Genomic DNA, 14299 nt, shown 5'->3' on the forward strand with positions numbered 1-14299 from the left:
GCCATCGAGATTTTGCATTTAAACAAGAAGCTATCTAATTTGCACTTCTCAACCAATGTGCAAATGAAAACACAGCTATCCTCTGAAAACCACACTTTTCCAAATTTTATGATGTTGTTCTACAAGTCAACTGTATGGACAAAATGCACATATTAGGTGAAAATAACATACAAAAATGCATTAGAGATTGCTTGCAAGGATGTATGTGTTGGTTAAAACTGCACACAAACTTGTGTCTATTAGGAGGAATTAAAATGCTCGTGAATTTCAGGAGGGTTCTTCTGTTTGAAAAATCACAAATTGCTGTGTGAAGAACTGAATTTAAGACTAGAAAAATGAGAAACTTAAAGAAGCAAAACTGGCAGATTCATCCATCCCTCAAAAGGCAAATTAATTGGGATACAGATTTAGACTGCCCAACACGCAATCTCAGTTGTGGACATCCCTTAAAATCTTTGCAATTTTAAGGTGTTGTCCCCAGGTAGAAGTTTAGCCATACAAGAGAGGGAACCTAAAATAAGAGGGAGTTAATTTTCTATCACCTGAAGACGGTATTGCTTTACCTTGGGGCGGGGTGGGAGGCGACATGCTTTCTGACCACTAAGTAAAGCTACCGAATTCGGCTTCCCTTGACTTCTTATCTAAGCAATCACCTGAAATGAGCTTTGCTAATACAGTATTATGACCACCACATTTTTCTTTGCTTCTGTTCTGTGCTTCTCGGGGGACTGATATGCTTCAATTAAGGATTAAGAGAGATGCAAGCAAAGTGCTGGATGTTATGTTTTCAAAAAACAGGGGATCAGTCATTTTGGTTTCTTAGTCACAACAGCCCTCTGTGCAACTTAAAAGCTCTTTAGTACCAGGCAGAGACTAATCTCAATTAAGTCTGCACAACTCCTCATTAAACCCATTTTAAACTGCAGAAATTCTGGCTTAACACTGTTCATTCACACACACACATAATAGCAGTTGACAGGGCTTACCTGACCTCCTGTCTACCAGTCGCAGCTGGTAGGCGGAATAGGTCTCAAACTTTCTGCTGGGTTTCCCCACCCAATGCCTGCAACTCTTTCCTTCCTGATGCCTTGCCTCCCTGACAGCCCTGGAGTGTGCTGGGCCATCCAACCCCACATGAGACCATCTGTACCTGATTCGTCCAATGCCTGAGTCACCCCGAGTAAGCCTGATTTGGCTCAGTACTTGGGCCTCAGCCAAATCTGGCGCACAGCCCTAATAGAAAGTTGCATTAAAGAGCGTATTTCACAGAATGTACCACTTCATATAAATAAAGCTTTTTCTGAAGCCAGGTACTATAGTCCCAAATATATAATAAACTGGAATTACATATATAAAAATATCAGAGTTTGTGTTTCCGGTTTTCAAATGTTCAGGACAAACCTATTTCTGTCTTCTGTAGAATGTTTCCCGTAAGGCTAAAAGGCAAGAACAGTTGTGTCATCTGTGTGATTTGCTGACTGAGCCCAGTAATAGAGTGCCTATTATGGAGGTAAATTTAGTCATTCCTGTAATTATGGGCTGCAGCCAGACTTTTACCACTGGGCTTATCTCTCTTGCTCCTTTTATTTTCTGTTTCTATTTACTCCAGCAACAGAGCAGCACATCTTTCTGGCCAAATGAGTGAGGATGAGTTATACCAAAAGAAGCCATATGCAAACAGTCCAAAATTCAAAAAGTGAAAATCCAGCCTTTTTTTTTTTTTTAGAGGGCCGAATACCAGCTATACCCGGGAAATTCCAGACATTTTGCAACCCTACCAAAATTCTGATTGCTTCAGTGACAAGGTTTGGTTTAGCATTGTTATCGCAGACAAATATCAATTCCTAAGCCTTACAAGCCAAAGTTTTCATTGTATCCCTAAATTCTAAACTTGAGCTTGGAAATCAGATTTAAGTCTATCTCTTTATTAAGGACTAGTAAACTACTTTTTAAAAGGCTGATAGATATTCTAGAGGCTTCCAGTATAAACATAAAGGCTTTATGGTGTCAAAGCTAATCTTAATCCATTTTTGTTTACCAGGCCTATATGCAAATTGCTAATGTTCAAAGATTATTCAAAGCAAATTATTTATCAAAGGCTATTTGACTTGACTTGCAACAAAACCCCTGCTATACAATTTGAAACTCTGGCTAGCTGTATAATTTCAGTGAGTGGGATGCTCAAGTATTTCTTTCCCCTCTTTATGATTTATTATTATTGCATCTCCATTTTCTTCATGAACACACAGGAAAATTGCACGTTAAACTCCACAGTTAAATTGCACCTTCTCCCCAATGTGTCTGAGTACTGGATTAGAAACTCTGGTTTTACAGATGTTTAAGATTTATATGGCCCCGACCCTGTGCTAGGCACAAACACTGAAAAGGAACGAAAACCACTCCAGGTGTTGATGTTTTCAAATGGCAAGTGGAAAAATGAAGTAAATGAACAAATGTTCGCTAGAATCTAATAAGGTCAATCTATATAGGAGACGGAGAAATAAAAGTTACGTTACTATCTCAGTTCATCTGATAATAATATCTAAAAGCAGAGATGCAAATCACAGTAATCAAATCACATAAACCATATTTACCAAAATCTATCAATAGATAAATTTCTAACTACTGATTCCCTCTTAATGTTAATGACACCTTAAACCCCCAGGCTCTTTAATAATCAGTACTTACATAGTCACTCTTCATTTTTTAATGTACTTGTAGCTGGTGCTTGCCAGTATGTTCAAAGCAGTACATTAATTTGAGAGTCTTTCTTAAACTTTCAAGTTGCCTCCATACATGGTACAAAGCATGCAAAGCATCATATGCTACGAGATTACGCCACTACGGATATTTCTGGAAGCCTCAAATAGGATGATAGGATTAAAATATATAGTTAGCTCCCTGTAAATGTAAACGCATCAGCTTCATTTACATCCTATAAACCAAGGGTGACTCATTTTCCGAGGGTAGATCCTTATAGCCAAGATGACACCCTTCACACGCAAAGGGGGTGGAGATCAAGAAGCTGAGGAACCCCAAAGTTTGCCAAACGGTAGTTTACAAATTAAAACAAAGCCTAAGGAGAATAAAAAAATAAAATAAAAATCCAAATAGCCAGCAAGGATTGGACATGCTCAATTGCTATGGATTGCTGGCAGTCAAAGTAGGGAATGGAAAACTGGGGAGGCGATAGTGGAAGGGAGTGCCCTGGAAAAGGTGTATGGCACTGAATAGGAGCCCTTTACATCGCAACATTTTGCTGCTGTTCCCACTTATTGTTGTTCCAGTAGCACATCTGTAGTAAAGTATCTGAAAGCTATTTTATTGCCACCAACGAACTGCCTATAAAAGTGCCTTGTTTTTAAAATTGTGGATTTCAGTCACTCTAAATATGCATTCTTACAGCTATGAAAATCACTGCCTTCAGTGGCACACGGATTGCATTTAAAGCCTTTTTAAAAAATGAAAACTGCATCTTCCATTCTTTTTAAAAGAAAAGCATTTAAAAGGGGAAAAAAACATTTTTGTTATTGTATGAATCAGGAGGCATGGGTAATGTTCTATCGCACTCTTCTTTTTGCTCAAGGAAAAGAGTAAGCCATTTCCTTTACTCTGAAGTTAAGATTTCCTTTTATCTCCTCGTGTTGTCGTATTCTCTTTGGTCCAGCTGTCTCTTTGCAGGAAAATGTGAACCGCCGATGATTTCGTGGAAAGCAGAACAGTACAGATCTCCTGCTTATGAACACAACGTGGTTGTCAGGAGCTGAATTAAAAAGATCCTACACTATACACCCTCATTTCATTTCAGGAAAGGTCGTTTGCACAAAAGATAATGACATCTGGGGTCCCAGAATATATATATATTTTTCATTCTGCAAAATACTTAAGATCCCACGCTTGTTCCAAAGGAACCCTCAGTCTTCTTACATGTCTTTTCATGGTGTGTGCTTTCACAGGGCATGGCATCATGATGTACTGTGCACTTGAACACCTATATCTCCCATTCAATTCACCTCAGCTAGGTCATCCCTATACTACACTCACAGTACAATCTCATTCAGCCAGAGCACTTCTTGACATCTTTGCAGGACGGATGGTCAAAGTCATGCATAGGGTCTCTGGCTGCTGATGAGAGTTGGGTGATCTCTTGCTCTTTGTAAATCTACCCTGACTGGTACCCTACAAGTTCATGTCCAAAAGCCATTCTCTACTACTGATCTGTATAATAATAATAATAATAATAATAATAATAATAATAATAATAATACACCAGCTGAGACTGTCTCACCAGAGTGGTGCATGCTCTAGTTATCTCCCGCTTGGACTACTGCAATGCACTCTACTGGGGCTACCTTTCAAGGTGACCCGGAAACTGCAACTAATCCAGAATGTGGCAACAAGACTGGTGACTGGGAGTGGCCACCGAGACCACATAACACCAGTCCTGAAAGACCTTCATTGGCTCCCAGTTCATTTCCGATTCCGATTTCCGATTGGCTCCCAATTCAAAGTGTTGGTGTTGACCTTTAAAGCCCTAAACGGCTCCGGCCCAGTATGCCTGAAGGAGCGTCTCCACCCCCATCATCCAGCCCGGACACTGAGGTCCAGTGCTGAGGGCCTTCTGGCGGTTCCTTCACTGTGAGAAGTGAGGGAACCAGGCAGAGGGCCTTCTCAGTAGTGGCGCCCACCCTGTGGAACGTCCTCCCATCAGATGTCAAGGAAATAAACAACTATGTGACTTTTAGAAGACATCTGAAGGGAGCCCTGTTTAGGGAAGTTTTTAATGTTTGATGTTTTATCGCATTTTTAATATACTGTTGGGAGCTGCCCAAAATAATAATAATAATAATAATAATAATAATAATAATAATAATAATAATTTAGAAACACATTACAGAACATTAACGATTAAGACATAATAAAAGCATACTGACAGCCTAATATTAAAATAGTCATCCTAATAACAGTCTTCTCCCCCACAGGCCATAATTTAATAGCCATAGGCTATTACCATAGGGTAAAGAGGAATGTTTTTGCCTGGTGCCTAAAGGTATGTAATGATGGTGCCAGGTGAGCATTAAATGTCTGGTGTGGATCTGCCCAAAGTGGAAGAGCTCAGGGACACATTTCAGCCAGGCAAAGGAGGTTGCAAAAGCAAGGGTTGTGAGGTAGCATAAGAGTCAACTCCTAGGGGCTGAGTTCCCCTCAGCCCCCATAATAAAATATTTGAGGAGGCTGCCCCCCTCCAAGTTGATTGGCATTGCCACTCAAATGGGATGTGCGTGCCATGTCTTGTGATCAATTATATGGCACGGGGCTTACCTGGGGCCCCCTAATGTTTTATTCAAGTTGGCAACCCTGTGAGTTGGTGCAGTTCAGGAGGGGTGTGGCCTGGGAAGGGCCAGCTGGGGTCACATTTGTCCCTGGATGTTCCCTATCCCTAACACAGGGAATAAACAGCACCAGCACCTTATTTGAATATTTGTTCTAAAAGCAGTTTTCAATACAGAGCTCAAGACTTCCAATGCTGAATGCTTTCACACTTGGCAGCACAAAGCATTTATGTCAAACAGTTAGGGGTTGTTGGGGGGTGTTTTTGCTTCTCATATTCTTCACATGCCTTTAACTGGGTATTATAATCACCTATGTGTCCCTGCAGTTCTTGTATAAGCCAAGAACCACAATAAAGAGGCAATTTCTTGCTAGTTTGCCTTTGGGTGGATGCTAATGTATTTGATTTAAAATGACTTCAGAGGTAGGCTTTTAAGAGATTGCTTTGAACCAAAGGAACAAACTGCCTGGGAAACTGAGCAAAGCCCCCTCGTCACTTGTTGCCTGTCATCCCACGTAGACACGTTGCAACAATCTCCCATGGATATCTTCTGTTAAAAGGACAAAAATAGGGAGCAAATTGACAAGATCAGTGGAGCTGTGCTGGGGGAATGTGGAGGAGTGCAGCTCTGGAACTTTTTCCAGAGCAGCAAACGCACTGCTCTGCTTTCCTTTGGACCACATCAGAGAGGCTGGGGGGGTGGTCTTGTTGTCTGAGCAGTCCAGGACCCCATACACACTGCCCAGGCTTGCACACCCTGGAAAGTTGCTTCAGTACTGCAAGTGCAGTGGCTTGACTTCACCCCTCTCGAGACAGCTGGATGCCGCCAGCAACACTGCTTGGAAGGATTAAGATGTCCATTTGTACATATAGCATTTTTTACGCATTTGATCCTATGCCAGATCGCTGGACAAAAGGTGGGTCTATAATAAATATTATTATTATTATTATTATTATTATTATTATTATTATTAATATTTATATCCCGCCCTCCCCAGCCGAAGCCGGGCTCAGGGCGGCTAACAACAATAAAACAGTACAACAGTACAACACAACACAACAACACTCTAAAATCATTCATTACAAAATTAATTCAAATCAAACCAATGGCAACCATTGGGCCAGAGCTCCGCGAAGATTGCCGAAGGAGGGAGTCAGGCTGTGCCCTGGCCAAAGGCCTGGTGGAACAGCTCCGTCTTGCAGGCCCTGCGGAAAGATGTCAAGTCCCGCAGGGCCCTAGTCTCTTGTGACAGAGTGTTCCACCAGATCGGAGCCACAGCCGAAAAAGCCCTGGCTCTAGTTGAGGCCAGCCTAACCTCTCTGGGACCTTCAAGATGTTTTTATTTGAAGAGACTCATTTACACTGACTGAATAAAGAAAGTGATTAAAGTGAAGGACACTAGACAAAGTCTGGTCCTGGTCTGTAAGTATGTTGAATATAATTAGATTTTAGACTGCAATAATTAATTAATACGTTAATGGAAGTTGTCTGGCATGCTGCTAATGAATCTGCTTGCTCTCCTGTGTCGCTGTCTTGGCTTTCCCTTAAGATTCAAAAAATCCATGAGCCTTTGCACTGGACGTACATTAGCTATGATTTCCTATAAGTGTTGAGAATAAAACTGAACAGGCAATCAATAAGCATGGTTCGTAAAAAGACAAGACATATTGGTCACATTAGGATGGCACAAATAAGTCCATTACATGCAGGTTTTGCCCTGTATGGAAGAAGTTAGGAATTGCCAGCAAAGCAGGGCTTGTGTTCATTAGCCTGGGTGACTGTTCTGTTATCGGTCAAAGTCATATTATACGCAGCACAATGTAAATAGTGCCAGAAGCCATTTACCCAAATAATTCATAATTACAAAAATACTAACAGATCACAGAAAGACCAAAGCAAACAAACAAAAACCACTTGTACCATTCTTGGGCAAAAAGACAGCATAGCCAATACAATTTCAAAACTGAAATCTCTGCATAATGTTGTTTTCATCTGGCATTCTTTAATTTTGCTGGTTCATACTGTATTGCTCAACTGTGTTATTTGGACCAGTTGGAAAACATTTTGCACCCCCCAAAACAGTATATTAATGTCCAAAATAATAAATAATTATGGGAGAAGGATAATAGGGGAGGGAAGAAAACGAAAACAACTACCCAAACTGTTAATCTGAATTGAAATTTAACACAACATAGATGCATTTATGGACTAGATGACTCTTGGGGTCCCTTCCAACTCTACAGTTCGATGATTTCCACACCATCATCTCTCAAGTATATATCACCCAAGACTGTAGAGAATATATTCTCACAATATTCTCCAAGAACTGATAAAGGACATAATACTCTATTTCAAACCCACACCGGAACAAAGATTGCATGAGGGTAACACATATATTTACCATATATCTTCTTGACCATACCCAATACTAATGCCTAATTATAATGTTTTATTGCATATATATTCTTAGCTCTAGTTATTCCCCATAAGGCTTCCACCATGCAGTGAACAGGACATGCATTAACTCAACCTTCGATTTCTGAAAACCTTTCACCCATCTCTTTCTGGAACACAGCCAAATAAGAATTAAGCTCCATTACCAATTGTCAGTTAGGAGTGACCTTGAAGCAAAGGACAACAGAAGGATGATACAACATTTGTTATGGGAACCATAATATAGTACTAATAATGATAATAGAGATCCCAGCTTGGCCCCATTTGCAAAACTTGCTAACAGTCCACTAGGGTTTTTTTTAAAAGGCAAGGTTTCCTCATGCATTTACAGCCTACCAAGCTATAGGCCATTAATCATCCACGAAGTCACATCATCAGGAAGAGGGTCCCCATTTTGGTCCAGATGGAACAGAAGGTCAGGGAGGGGGCAGGGGAAGATGATTTTGAGGGGATGTGAACCATGTGCCTCAACATAGGGATTCCCATCCCATTCCCACCCTGCCTGCTGCTAGCAATGCTGTAGTGCCACAGTGCCCCTCGCTGAATGGACGCCTGACCAGCATCGGGGTGATGCACTGGCCTAGGGCTGCATCGGTTGGCTGGGCTCCCCCCTGTGCGGGCTGGCGGGCAGGTGGTACAGTGCGGCCCTGTGAGCCCTCTGTGCCCCGTGCCCACATTGCAACAGCAGCAGTGAGGGCTGGGCTGGCACAGTGGGTTTTGTATACATGGTATACACTAGTCCTTGTATACACTAGTCCTTGTCAGAAAAGACCCCTTGAAGTTAATGGACATGATTAATATGCTCATTCATTTCAATGGGTCGGATTTCAGTAGGATTTAGTTGAATACAGTCCTACAGCTGCAATCCTATGCCCACTTACTTGAGAGCAATGCCCATTTAATTCAGTGAGGCTTGCTTCCAAGTATGTGTGCATAGGACTGCACTGCACTCCACACATGATAAATTAAGAATATATTGCGCTCATATTTTTCCTCTTCATTTTATATGGAACAAGACAAAAATAAAAATAAAAATATGCCTTTGGGATGTTCTAGTGTACATTAGACTCTAAACACAATCCTTTCTGCCCTCTCTACAAAGACTGACAGCAAGCACAATGCCAGCATAATAGTTCGTCCCACAATTATCCCTGCTGAAGTGCACCGAAGGAAGCAAAAAGGAAATGAGGCCAGCAAACTTCTTTGTGCAAACAAAATACAGAACGACAGAGCTGGAGGCTCCTTGGATGCCATTTGGAACACGTGCCATGCCAATTAGAATTATTCACAAAATAAAGGGGACGAAGCATCTTTCCCTAAGAAGGAAATCTGGGATCCGAGGGCTACATGGCTTGAAGGAATCATGTTGCCATAAAGTGGTCCAAACCATAAAAAGAAAATGAAGGTGTTGGGTGTTTTTTTTGGGGGGGGGAGGGGAACAATCATAGGAAGGTGAAGTTAAACGATAAGAGACATGCATGTAATGACCTACTTCCACACTGCAAGCTGCCAGAGGATATCCCTTGGTACCAGTGTGCAGGCCCAGCCCTAGCATTAGACAGAGTGAAGCAGCTGCCTCAGGCATCAGCTGTCAGAGGTCACAGCAGCCCTTTCACTGTTCTCCCTAAATCTACTGTGCTAGCCTGTTCTATGCCCCCCTGAACTACCCTGCAACCCTCGGGTACAGTGTTGTTCTGTCACAAGTACTAAATAAAGATTCAACTGCTAGTCCAGTTGGACTGCGTGCAGGATTGGAGGGTGGGTGCTATCATCTTCTTCGCCTCAGGCAGCAAAACGTCTTGGGCCAGCCCTGCTAAGTGGTGTTTCTTAGCGCTGTAGGGCTAAATTAAGACATGCTGAGGCTTTAAGCTTTGCCAAATTTAGGAGGCCACATCATGTTAGAAATATACACATGTTTTTCGGTGACACAAAGTACGATGAAAACAGAAATACTAAACTTTTAAATTGTCATATATGAGGATTCAGCGAAAGCCAATCACCTAACAAACATAAACAACTTGCCATCAGCCTATTTGCAGATAAAATACATTTAAATGAAAACACCTTGTGAATGGCATATACAAAACTACATTATAGTTATTTATGCACAGATTTATCAACACTATATGACAAAGAATTGTGTAGGAATTAAGTATACTTTTGCCATCTTACCATACCCCACAAGTGCCCTGGAAAAAAGGGACATCCCGTTTTCTTGTGTGAACATGGAAACCATTTTTGGGGCTCATGAAATTTTGGTGCTCATGCAATTCTGCGTCAAGATCTTGCCCTAAAATGCGCTTTTTGGGAGGTCACAGTTTTGGGCACCATGCAAGCACGGCCCTGAAAAGAAGCGCATATTATGGGCTTCGTGATCTTGTGCGGGTCATGTGACTCGAACGGGAGCACAGGTGGGAAGACCCAACATACTGGTTTAGGGACTCAAGATGTTGGAGCGTATGCCTCAAAACAACATCTGTTTTATAGTCTGTTTATCCTGTTTCCTTTATTAACCAATTATTTAAAACTTGAAATCTAGTTTTTAAAAATTGAATTTAGAGGCCCCTCATAATCTGAGGCTCTGAGTTATAGTTTCCTTAGTTTATGCATAAAGCTGGCCCTGCACATGGGTCAATGAGCTATCACATAGTTCATTGGCAACAGGTGTTTTTGGCATTTTGATGAAATCGCCATTGTGTGGGAGTTGCAAAAAACTTCCACACTGAGGAGCATCTATTCCACAATAATCACCTGCCTGCAAGAGTCCTAGGGCAAAGGCCAGGCCAGAAGATCACATTTCAAAGTGCACATGATAACACCTTTTATTTTCACTTTCTAATTTATTTTTCAAATTGCACCAGACAGTTCCCATTCAAACAGGGCAAGTTGTCAGGTTTGATTGGATTCTTCTGTTTTCAGTTCAGCCAGTTCTGTGAACATCAAATCTTCTGGGAAACTAGGAAAGCCGCATTTGATCTTATATTTTATTTCAAGTGCTTCTTTTTTAAAAACACAACAACAAAAACCTAAGGCAGTCGACTGTGAACATTTGAAAAAAAGGCACAGTTAAAGCCCAAACTTAAAGAGGAACAGTCAATCTGAATCTGTGGGGCCTACTTATGGTATAATCAAATTCTGCTTAGGGCACTTAGAAATTGCATTGCAATTTCCTGTTGCTCCTTAATAGAAAAGGCTAAAAACATCAGAAAAGGACAACATTGTCTTGCAGTAGGAAGCCCCTCAAGGTTATATGAAATTATGCCTGGGAGGGGAAAAAATCCCTCTACCTCCTATTCATACAAATAAAATGATCAGGTTTACACCAAGATGTATCCTCAGATTATCCATTAGCATAGTTCCTTTATTGAGAGATTCACAAAGCAATTTTCTTTTTCTTTTTCCTTAGCTACATCCAGTTCCCAGCATCTGCAATCTGTTTCAAGGAAATGGTAATAGGGTAGCAATACAGCTTTTGGTGTTTTGTTTTTTTGTTCAGATTCTCATTTTCTAATGCAAAATTTTCACTCATAATAAGGAGGGTTGATAGCACATTCACCCACCCACCATTCCTGCTTCTACTTTGCAAATACATAAAACTGGATTGCGCTCAGAACCTTCTTGTTCTGCTGCAAGCGCTGGCAGCTTTTAAAAGGAAAAAATAAGCTCGCTTTCCAGACTTTCCTACTCCATCATAATGCACTCAAAGGATGCAATTGGATTGCAGGAGATATTATGACCTGCAATTGCTCTCATGAGTTCAAGAACCAGGAGCACTAGTAAAGGCAGGATCTAAAGGTCAGGTTTCCTTGGCAAAACCCACTCAAAGAAATGGGATCTGTAAAATAACAATTGCTGATCTGGTGGCGGGAGGGGAGAAGGGAGTATCTTAGGCAGCCATATTCTTTATAATAACCGGTCCCCATGCTTTAAACTCTTTCCTCCCACCCCCTTTCCCTCATATGCCATGTCTTCTTAGATTGTAAACCTGAGAGCAGAGATTCCTGGATTTTCGTAAGCCACCCTAGCAAGACTGAGTAAATGGTTGAAATAAATATCATTTTATTTAAAACATTATTCCACCCTTTCCCAATGAGCCCAAGGCATCCCACACTGATCTTAACCCATTTTCTCTCTCCTCATAATAACCTTATGAGCAGTACTATTTTTCTAGAAAAAGAGGTGCCGGAACTCACCATGAACACCTCCCTTGTTCTCTTATAATGGCGCCTGAGAGGTGCCGGAACTGAGCTCCATTGAGTTCCAGCTGAGAAAAAGCCCTGCCTATGAGGTAGGCTGGCATGAGATAGAGCAGCTGGCCCAAGTCAGGGGTGTAGGAAGCGGGTTGTGGGGGTTGCAGTCTACCCTGGGTTTCACCCTGACGGGCGGTGACAAAATGTCGGGCGGCACTCGTCACAGCGGGGCCTGCAGTGCACACCAGCCACGCGTCTCAGTGCCCGCAGGCTCTGCGCTGTCCGCCCGCTGCCTCCCCCCCCCAGTTGTAGGTCGGCTGAGGCCCCATTGCATGCCCTGTCCCTATGGGTGCTGTGCGTCCTGTATGGGAGCCATGTGCCCCATCCCTATGGGCGCCGTGTGCCCCGTGGCGCCCAAAGGGACAGGACGGGATGCTGAGTGCCCCGTTCTGTCCCTATGGGCACTGCGCCCCCCACCCCTATGGGCAGTTCACCCTGCCCCTGGGCACGCTGCCCCAGGTGCCTGAGAGGCTTCCTCCGCCACTGGCCCAAGTCACCAGCAGCAGATCTGAACCATTATTTGAGTAGGTGTGTTAATATTGTAAACCTGCCTCAGTGGCACTTTGGGTGATCAAATGGTGGTGCAACTGGGGGTTAATAAATGAATAAATAGAATGGATTCAGATAAAGACCACAGGAGAGAACACAGGAGAAGCCCTACTATCAAAGCCTTCACTAAGATTTCCAAAAAGCAAAACTGGGTGGGGAAGCTGTGACCACCACAACCCCTGGGTGTTTTTGAATTCCAGCTCCCATCAGCCCCAGCCAGTATAGCCAATGGTCAGGCCTGATGGAAGTTGTAGTCCCAAAAAACCGCTGAAGGCCGCCAGTTCCCCAACCCTGACATAACCTCATTTCTTTGAAGGTGACTAATGCACAGGGGAGCGTCTTTGCGCATTAGTGTTTCTGAAAAGGTCAGCAAGATGACAAAAAATGCTCCTGAAAGTTCAAAGAAAAAGAAAGGGGGGGGAGAGCAAAAGAAGCAAGCAAACAAAGAGGAAAAGTGCACGGCAATAAAATGCAAATCATTCAAAAAATGCTTTGAGAGAGGAATGACTCTCTGTGGGGAAGAGCATTCAGATTCTTAAACCCAAATCTCTCCTAACCGCTCGCTGGCCCACAGCTTTCCTGGAACACGGGAGAACCCCAACTGTCAAGGCTTCCCCAAAGACATTCCTGAGGGAAATTTATTTGCGAATGATTATTCAGTTTGGCAGTTGATTCTCCTCTCCATAATTGTGCACTGAAATACTTCTCTGCCCACCCAAGTGAGGCAATACTATAAGTAGAAAGTCCTCAGATATCCTCACAGAAGGGCTTGTACTCTAAATAGAGGCTAACCGGGTGCTTAATTCACACTGTTGTGCCCCAGCCATTGCTGCCCATATGGCTCTCAGTCAGGCCGGCACTCGCAGGAGAGCAGCCTTTGCTCTGCACAAATGCATTAAGTAGAGGAAGTCAGGACTCTCTCTAGACAGCTAATGGAGATTTAATAGGGCAGTTATGTAAGAATGACCAACTGCAAATGTGCTTAATTCAGGCTTCAGGTATTTATGTAAAAAAAACAAAAACCCAAACCCCCACACAGTAGAAGAATTCAGGCCAATTGAGGGAGCTTTCGCATTCTGTTCTACACATGTGGGGTTGCCATATAATTCATGCAAATTGCAACACATTTTCCTTTTAAAAAGCAGCTGCTGCTATGTTTATGGTAGCTGTGTTAAGCGTGCGCCTGCCTCCCACCTGCATGGCTCAGCTTTATCCACATGCGGGAAAAGAAAGGAAGTTTGGCAATTCTTTTGGTCTTTGCCAATCTGGTGCTTTGGATGCAACTCCCATCAATCTCAGTCAGCATGGATGGCCAAGGCTGATGGGAGTTGTAGTCCAAAACATCTGGAAGGCACAAGGTTGGCAAAGATTGTACCAGAGGATTTTCCACCTTATTTTCATTGACACTGGTGCTGTATCTCTAACAGAGGTATCTCTAACAGAGAGGCAGATGTCCTCATCACTGCATCTCCTCAGCGACATTTCCTATAGCCTCCATATATTGCTAGGCTTCAACTCCCATAAGCCCACTCAGTGTGCCCAGTGGTCAGGGATGACCTCTCTTGGAAATGTGATAGTTTGTCCTGCATAAGCTGTCTCTAGTACACCCAGGGCAACCAATGGCAAAAAAGCTTGGTCTTGAGTTGGTGGTCGTCAATTTTTTTTTGTTTTACACTAAGAAAGTTTGTAAATTCAAATTCATTCATCATTTTG

The 14299-nt window shown here is 42.5% G+C and overlaps 1 protein-coding gene across 2 annotated transcripts in view; it reads right to left on the reverse strand.

Moving 5' to 3' along the window:
- PTPRR (protein tyrosine phosphatase receptor type R) overlaps positions 1-14299 on the reverse strand; it is a 113210-nt gene that overhangs the window by 73365 nt on the left and 25546 nt on the right. The gene's annotated exons all lie outside the window — the stretch shown is intronic.

The sequence above is a fragment of the Podarcis filfolensis genome, assembly GCF_964270895.1.
Source record: "Podarcis filfolensis genome assembly, chromosome: 10".
NCBI classification, from domain to species: domain Eukaryota; kingdom Metazoa; phylum Chordata; class Lepidosauria; order Squamata; family Lacertidae; genus Podarcis; species Podarcis filfolensis.